At 52.2% G+C, this 7,973-nt stretch overlaps 3 non-coding genes across 3 annotated transcripts; all 3 read right to left on the bottom strand.

Annotated features, from left to right (window-relative positions):
* Positions 1-2,984: 2,984 nt before the first annotated feature.
* On the bottom strand, positions 2,985-3,074 carry TRNAY-GUA (transfer RNA tyrosine (anticodon GUA)). Its single transcript is given in 2 exon segments — positions 2,985-3,020; positions 3,038-3,074. It is a non-coding gene; the product is annotated as a tRNA-Tyr (tRNA).
* A 1,746-nt stretch (positions 3,075-4,820) lies between these two features.
* Positions 4,821-4,911, bottom strand: TRNAY-GUA (transfer RNA tyrosine (anticodon GUA)). The gene is given in 2 exon segments: positions 4,821-4,856; positions 4,875-4,911. It is a non-coding gene; the product is annotated as a tRNA-Tyr (tRNA).
* Positions 4,912-7,637: 2,726 nt separating this feature from the next.
* Positions 7,638-7,727, bottom strand: TRNAY-GUA (transfer RNA tyrosine (anticodon GUA)). Its single transcript is given in 2 exon segments — positions 7,638-7,673; positions 7,691-7,727. It is a non-coding gene; the product is annotated as a tRNA-Tyr (tRNA).
* Positions 7,728-7,973: the final 246 nt, after the last annotated feature.

Genomic DNA, 7,973 nt, shown 5'->3' with positions numbered 1-7,973 from the left:
CAGCACTTCCCATCTTCTTGGGCAGTGTTGACCCCCGGTTGAGAATGGGTTGTGCTGCAGGGCCTAGAGGCAGGAACTCATTTGCCCTCTTTGTGACTTGGATTCCTGCCCTATTACCTGGCATACAGTGAGAGACAGTGAAGTTGCAACAATGGGAAAACAAGGAGCTTGCCTAGTAAGATACTGCTTGTTTTTTAGGCTTTCATCCCAGGTGTGGCTTCTCAGACGCTGTTCTTCTGCCTTGTAAAAATAAAGGGGGTGCCTTCTGATCCTGAGGAAGATGAGTAACCTTGTTGTATCTTGTGGCTACCAACCTCAAGGACCCCACCCTCCCCTCTTTCAGAGAGTTTTATTTACCTACAATGTACTTAATGATTTTGGCTTGAGCATACTCTGATATTTAAATAAAGGGACTTTGCCACAAAATGCCCCGAGACATTTCAGTCTGTGTACAATATGGGACTGGCAGGCAAAATCCTTGAAAGGATTACACTTCTCACCCTCCATCTTGAAAAGACTGTGATATTTATCCACATTCCCTTACCCACTACTGATTGAAAAACTGTTCCATTTGAAGCCAGGTTTTATGTTTCTTGCTTATGGATTTTACATGCAAATGTCATTTTACCCGTCTTGGACCACATACTTCTTGATTACTTGTATTAGCATGAGTGTAGAGATGGAGGAGAGTGAAAATATTTTGGTTTCTAATTAATCTCACTATTGAAAGGTAAACATTTTCATGTATAGCCTATGTATAACTATTTAATTATTACTGAGTACGGCCTGCATAGAGGGTTTTATTGATCCAGGCATCATAGAGGCAAGACTTTCTGAGAAAGGCTACCTTGGTGGTAAACAGAAGTGGTGTTGAGGTCTGAGAAAGAGAGTAGAAAATTTCAAGAGCTCCTGAATGGAAATTTCCCAAGTCCCCATTCCTGACAAGTCTGGAAAGGAGGTAAACCCTTATACAACGTAAGATTTTTCTCTCCTGGCATCAGCGATGTCTCTGCCTTCTCTGTCAGCCGATCTAAGCCAGGCAGTCGCAAAATGTATGTGCAGAGAAAATGACAGTAGGCGTGGGAATGGCTGCAATGGAGGTGATCGTGGAAGCACAAGGACATTATGAACCTTTCTTCTGCTAGTCATTCTGGAAAAATAATAAACATATCATGTTAAAAAGCCACGGTGTCTTCTCCAAAAAGACGCACAAGGGATGTTGAGAAATCGTTCCCTTGCTTCTGGGGTGAGCAGCAACTGGGAATCAGGGATATGATGAGATAAGTTAAAATTCCATGCACAATTATTTGTATCTTCATTTCCTGCTAGTCCTGGATTTCTCTGTGTGCTCTAGTGACACCATATATAGTTACACAAAAAAATCAACACTCTTCAGGTTTCTGTTTCTTTTCTAATTGTTCTGGATCCGCTCCGCTCGCCTGATCGCAGATCTACTACTCCTCTTCTGAAACTGAGCTGACGACAGTGCATTACCTCTCCCATGAGATCTTCCATATTTTCTATTTTGCCCTCCACCCCAGCCTGAATTAAAACTTCCTAAGATTGATTTTAGTTTTAGATTTACATGGAATATTCTATCTACCTCATTTGTAGTTTTCAGCACATTGTATTATAACTGTCTGCTTCCATCTCTGGGTAACCTACAGTCAGAAATATTTTAGGGCAAGACCTATATTTTAACCTCTACATCCCTGGCACAAGCACAATACATGGTACGTATTACGTGCTTATTAAATGGTTTGTGAACAAAACATACCTGAATACCAATCCTAAAGAGTGGCAATTCTATTGAGTCAACACGACCGGGGTTGATGAGCTAAGAGGATGCAGGACTTACTAGTCCCCTTATTGATGCGTACATGCCTTCATTCATAATTCTAAGAACACATTCTTAGTAAATACATAATGGTGTAAGAGGTAGAATTACAGGATGTCCAAGAAGGCCCAATTCCATCACTGGTCTCACTATGTTAATTTCTGCATATGGTGACATTCAAGGCTGGGGTCTCTTTGTGGATACAGAGCAATAGAGTCTTCATATAGATCACCTGTCTGAGCTGAATAATATAAGCAGACTAGGAGATATCATTGCTCATAAAATAGCAAAAAATCTACATGAGCGCCGGGAAGTATTAACAAGACAAATAAACCTGAGGATTCTTAGCAGAAAAAAATCCAGAGATCAGATGGACAGACCACCTAAATAAGACACTGGGAGTAATAATTACCCATTAAACTACAGGGACCAAAAGGCTGCATATTTCGGCTTAAATGTCATTTAAAAAGCAGTGAAGATTAGCAAATACATTCTCAAAAGGTAAATCCCTACAAATACCATGCTAAGAAGGCAACCATGGTAGTTTACTACATAGCTGGGTTTCTAAAAATTATAGTTCTCAGATAAAATTAAAAGTACCAACAGAAAAAGAAAAAAACATTGAGGAAAACAGACATATACATAAAACGACATGAAAAGTTTCACAGATACATGCCAGAGTTATCCGTGGCCCGCCTAGTGGCCGGTATGGTTGCAGACATACAGGGCTTGCAGTAAACAGCTCCTCTGGGGCAACCTGTTTGACAGGGATCTGTCCATGATTAGAGAAGCTGTGGTATCAGATAGAGACAGTGCTGTCCTGGGCAGAAGGAGCAAAAGCAAGAGCTGTGGGTAAATAAAAGTATAAAGGGCTTTGCAGGTGGGGGGACGGGGCTGGCTAATTGCGGCTACCCACTAAAGCAGGAGCAATGGGGGCTGGACCGTCTTGCGTTGAAGGGCATGGGTCAATATATTTCAAGAAGTAGGTGTGTTCCTTGGCAACAGCCCACAGGTGGCTGTGAGGGTGACTCCGGAAGGGTTTTCCTGGCTGAGTTCAGCTGCTGACTTGCTGCAAGGGCCAATTTGCAGGGCTGGGCGCCAGGGGGTGGTGGCGGCCTTCATGACGGGGCAAAAGCAACAGAGCACTTCCTTCGAGCCGGAATCGAACCAGCGACCTAAGGATGTCCACGTATATCAGGCCTACAGTCCTCCGCTCTACCAGCTGAGCTATCGAAGGGTGCACAGTGGCAAGCGCTGGGTCCTTCGTTTTTCCTGGAAACGACAGAGGCCAAGGCTCTGGAAGGCCCCGGGTGCAATATGCCCTAGGTTAGTTGGAAGCCCCTTGGCAGGGAGCCGTGCACACGCCGGGGATCCGTGGTGGCCAGGCATCCCAGGGAGGCGATTTTCAGAACGCCTGGGCCTGGGCCGCCACCTGTTGACTCATTTTCTCTCCCCTGGGCTCTTTCTACAGGGAGACACCAGGACGACAGCCCTCGGTGGCCAGAAAGCCAGTAAGAGGGTGAAGGGAGGGGGGGCGTTGGTGAAACCCAAACGGATGAGTGGGTCGGGTGGGGGCGGGCTTGCGGAGGGAAGCAGGAGAGAAGAATGCACCACCAGGCAGGCAGGGTCGCTGAAGGGCCCTCGAGGAGTTTCTGAGCTCGCCCCCCCCCCCCCGCCCCACCCAATCACATACAAGCCCCCTGGTGCTGGGGCGTCATCATCCCCGCATTTAATCTCGACCCGACCCTGTTGCCCACCGTGAGCTGGGCTCGTTTTTCTGCGCAGTGAGACTTCCTGGAAGTGAGGGAGAAAGGATGTCCCCATAGGTACCCAGCCGTCTGGCCTGCTGCGACCCGTCTGGGGACGTGGCTCGCGTTCTCTGCCCACAGACCCGGATTCCTCTGGCGGGTGCTCCCTGAAGCAGCTCAAGATTCTGTGGGCTTCCTGGACAGGCAGAGCACACCGTTGTCCAGGTCGGACCTCTCGCCCTCGCTCCTCGTCTTTGACAAACGTTTCAGATCCCATCTGGTGTGTGCCCACCACCTGACACCACTCGCTCACCCACCCAGCTCAGGTCGCACAGAAGTACGGCAAGCCACACCCAAGTCACCTGCCCTCCGATGCCTGTGTCGCCACCCCTGATCGGGAGACCAGCAGGTCTGCACCTGCGAGGATGAGGGCCATGTCTGCGGAGGTCCCCTACTGCCCGCTGTGAGGCCCCAGACAGGAGGAGGTGGCCGTGCCGGGGCTCACCGGGGTGTGTCCAAGTCACCAGAGTCCACCTCCCAACCACGGGCACACCCTCCACCCCTGTTATATCCCCCAAACACCAAAGCTAGTTCCCCCAAACCTGGGAACCTTCTGTCCCTCTCTCGAGGATGAGGGAGAGAGAGAGAGAGAGAGAGAGAGAGAGAGAGAGAGAGACAAAGTTGGAGAGAGAGATGGATGGAGATACACAGAGACTGCAGTTGTTGGGCTAGACAGAAGAGAGAGGCCATGGACCATCGTAGGACTAGGCAAAGTAGGAAAGGGAAATTGAGTGGGAGGGTTTTCAAGAAGAATGCCTTGGTTGTCCGTGACCCATGTGATGGCCCGTGTGCTTGTTGGGCTCCAGGGCTCGCGGTGGGCAGCTCCTGTATGGCCACATGTTTGTCGGATCTGTCCACGTTGAGCAAAGTGGTGGTGGCAGAGGGAGCGCTGCTCTCCCTGGGGAGAGGTGCGAGAATAAAAGTGTTAAGGGCTTGGGAGGCTGACGGGCTGGCTGGTGGGGGCAGTCTGCTAAGGCAGGAGCAAGGGGATGTTGTGGACTGAGGGGCATATGTCTGTGGACTTCAGGAAGAAGGGGTAAGTGGTTCTGGAAGGACTTTGTTGGCTTTGTCCGGTGAGAATGAGGATGCTCTTGCAGTGCAAGGGGAAGGGCCAATTTGCAGGGCAGAAGCAGAGGGCGTGGCCCTCATGATGGGGCAAAAATGATTAAAGCACTTCCTTCGAGCCGGAATCGAACCAGCGACCTAAGGATGTCCACATGTCATCAAGTCTACAGTCCTCCGCTCTACCAGCTGAGCTATCGAAGGGTGCACACCCATACTTCCACTGACAAGCACTGGGTCCTTTTTTTGCAGGAATGGTGGAGACCAAGGAACTGGAGCCTCACCGTTCCTCAAAGAGGAGCACCGCCTCTAAGTGCCTCCCCCCATGCCCTCCATCCACCCCAAATCCCGCTCCCAGTTCTGTACCTCCCTCAGCTCGCCACTCACTCCAGACAGGGGCCGTGGTGCCCACCTAAACCTAGTTTTACTTTTCCGCGCAGTGAGGGCACCTGGGAAGTGATGGAGAAAGGACGTCGGGCCAGGCCTGTCTGGGGACTTGGCTCGCGTTCTCTGTCCACAGACCCGGATTCCTCCGGCAGAGGCAGGTGCTCCCTGAAGCAGCTCAAGATTCTGTGGGCTTCCTGGACAGGCAGAGCACACCGTTGTCCAGGTCGGACCTCTCGCCCTCACTCCGCGTCTTTGACAAACGTTTCAGATCCCATCTGGTGCGTGCCCGCCACCTGACACCACTCGCTCACCCACCCAGCTCAGGTCGCACAGAAGTACGGCAAGCCACACCCAAGTCACCTGCCCTCCGATGCCTGTGTCGCCACCCCTGATCGGGAGACCAGCAGGTCTGCACCTGCGAGGATGAGGGCCATGTCTGCGGAGGTCCCCTACTGCCCGCTGTGAGGCCCCAGACAGGAGGAGGTGGCCGTGCCGGGGCTCACCGGGGTGTGTCCAAGTCTCCAGAGTCCACCTCCCAACCACGGGCACACCCTCCACCCCTGTTATATCCCCCAAACACCAAAGCTAGTTCCCCCAAACCTGGGAACCTCCAATTTCCATGGCGGGTGGAGGGCATGGGCACATCCAATGGAAGCCTTAGAATCTGTCTTTGGTCCCTGTCCACTGGTCTCTGCAGATGGTGACATTCGAGGCTGGGGAATCTTTGTGGCCACAGAGCAGTAGGTTCCTCCTGAAGGGCTCCTGTGGGAAAGCAGTGGCACTGCCCCCTGGACCCTGGAAACTCCACAGCCCCAGGCTCAGCTCCTCTTGGTCAGCAGTGGGGCAGCAGGGAAGATTGCTGCTGCAGAGGAGACCTGGAGATGAAGATATGCGGGAAACGCAGTCTGGATGCAGAGGCAGAACCCGAACCAAAAAAGGAGCTCGTGGCCGCAAGGGTCAGGGGAGGGCAGCGGCTGGGCCCCAGGGCCTGCAGAGAGCCACGCTCCCATCACCGTTCCTCTGACAGTGCTTTCCAACTGTATCTCCAGCCTTCGGGAGTTTCCCTCCCACAGGAGAGAAAAGGGCAAGGGCCACTCCTTGGCTTTCCTCTCTGCACCCACATGCCCTGACAACCCTCCCCCAACCAGCACCATCCCTGAAACCCGGCTCAGTGGCGGTGGAGGGAGGAGGGTGTGCAAGGCTGTAGCCTCAGCGGCCCAGCACTTAATTCAGCCAGCTGGTCAGAAGGCACGGGCCAGTGGCCTGTGTCAGGAGGACAGTTGTTGTGCCCCCCCAGGATCACACATCCGGCCACCAAGCCCCAGTCCCGGGCCCTTTCTGCTCCCTGCCTTCAGCCACCGTTATCTGCCCCCCACCCCCGGCCTTTTCCTACTCTCAGGTCTCTTTCTCAGGTCTCAGCCTTTCCTTTTGCTCACAAACTCCCTTCCTCTCCCCATCTCCCCCTCTCCCTTGCAGTCGCTCTCCCTCGGTCTCTCTCTGTCTCTATCTTTATCTCAGTCTCTATTTCTCTGTCTCTCCATCAGAAGTAGCAGGGGAATTGGTACAGGGGTTTTTCCCACAATTGTACAGAGTGTGAGCAATCGTTGCTCTTGCAGAAGGAACTCAAACCTTCCTACGGCAGCAAGAACAGGTGTGAAATTTCGAGGAACTGGAAGTTTTCCTGTGGCTTCGGCCTTGTTCTCTGACTGACAGGAGACCTGAATGGGGCCTCTGAAGTTTTCATCGTGACGTCAAGCCTCCTCCCCTGTCCTGAGAGCCCTGGTGTCTTTTGCTCCTGCCAATGCCAGAGGCTCTTGGCGCAGGCGCACAATTGGCAATGGCTTGGCAAATCTCAGGGTGGCAGTCCTGTCCCACAGTATATAAAGCAAATGGTGAAGGGTTTCTGTCTCCCTAAGTTTATATATTTATGATCATTCAAGAGAGACACAGAAAGAGAGAACGAGTTCGAGAATGAGGGAGAGAGAGAGAGACAGTTGGAGAGAGGGATGGACAGAGATACACAGAGACTGCGGTTGGGCTAGACAGAAGAGAGAGGCCATGGACTAACGTAGGACTAGGCAGAGTAGGAAAGGGAAATTGAGTGGGAGCGTTTTCAAGAAGAATGCCTTGGTTGTCCGTGACCCATGTGATGGCCCGTGTGCTGGTCGGCCTCCAGGGCTCGTGGTGGGCAGCTCCTGTGTGGCCACATGTTTGTCGGATCTGTCCACGTTGAGCAAAGTGGTGGTGGCAGAGGGAGCGCTGCTCTCCCTGGGGAGAGGTGCGAGAATAAAAGTGTTAAGGGCTTGGGAGGTTGAAGGGGCTGGTTGGTGGGGGCAGTCTGCTAAGGGTGTCTTTGGTTGAGAAGCATGTGTCTCTGGATTTTGGGAAAGGGACAAGTGGCTCCAGGAGGGCTTTGTCGGCTTTCTCCTGTGAGAATGAGGATGCTCTTGTAGTGCAAGGGGAAGGGCCAATTTGCAGGGTAGAGGCAAGGCTGCACTAGGCAGTGGTGGGCTTCATGATGGGGCAAAAGCATCATGGGCACATCCTTCGAGCTGGAATCGAACCAGCGACCCAAGGATATCCACATGTATCAGGTCTACAGTCCTCCGCTCTACCAGCTGAGCTATCGAAGGGTCCACACTGGTAAGTGCTGAGTCCTTCCTTTTTGCAGAAATGACAAGAGGCCAACGCGTTGAATGGCCCCAGGTACAACATGCTTTTGGTTGGCTGGAAGGCCCCTAGGCAAGGAGCGGTGCATATGCTGGCTCCGTGGTTGTCAGGCATCCTGGGGCGGCAATTTTCAGAATGCCTGGGACTGGACAGTCACCTGTTGACTCATTTCCTCTACCCCCCCCCCGCCCTGTCCCTTTCTACACGGA

Source organism: Pseudorca crassidens, chromosome 1 (genome assembly GCF_039906515.1).
Source record: "Pseudorca crassidens isolate mPseCra1 chromosome 1, mPseCra1.hap1, whole genome shotgun sequence".
Classification (NCBI taxonomy): Eukaryota; Metazoa; Chordata; class Mammalia; order Artiodactyla; family Delphinidae; genus Pseudorca; species Pseudorca crassidens.
The sequence above is the reverse complement of the archived record's forward strand: the minus strand, read 5'-3'. Positions and strand labels throughout refer to the sequence as shown.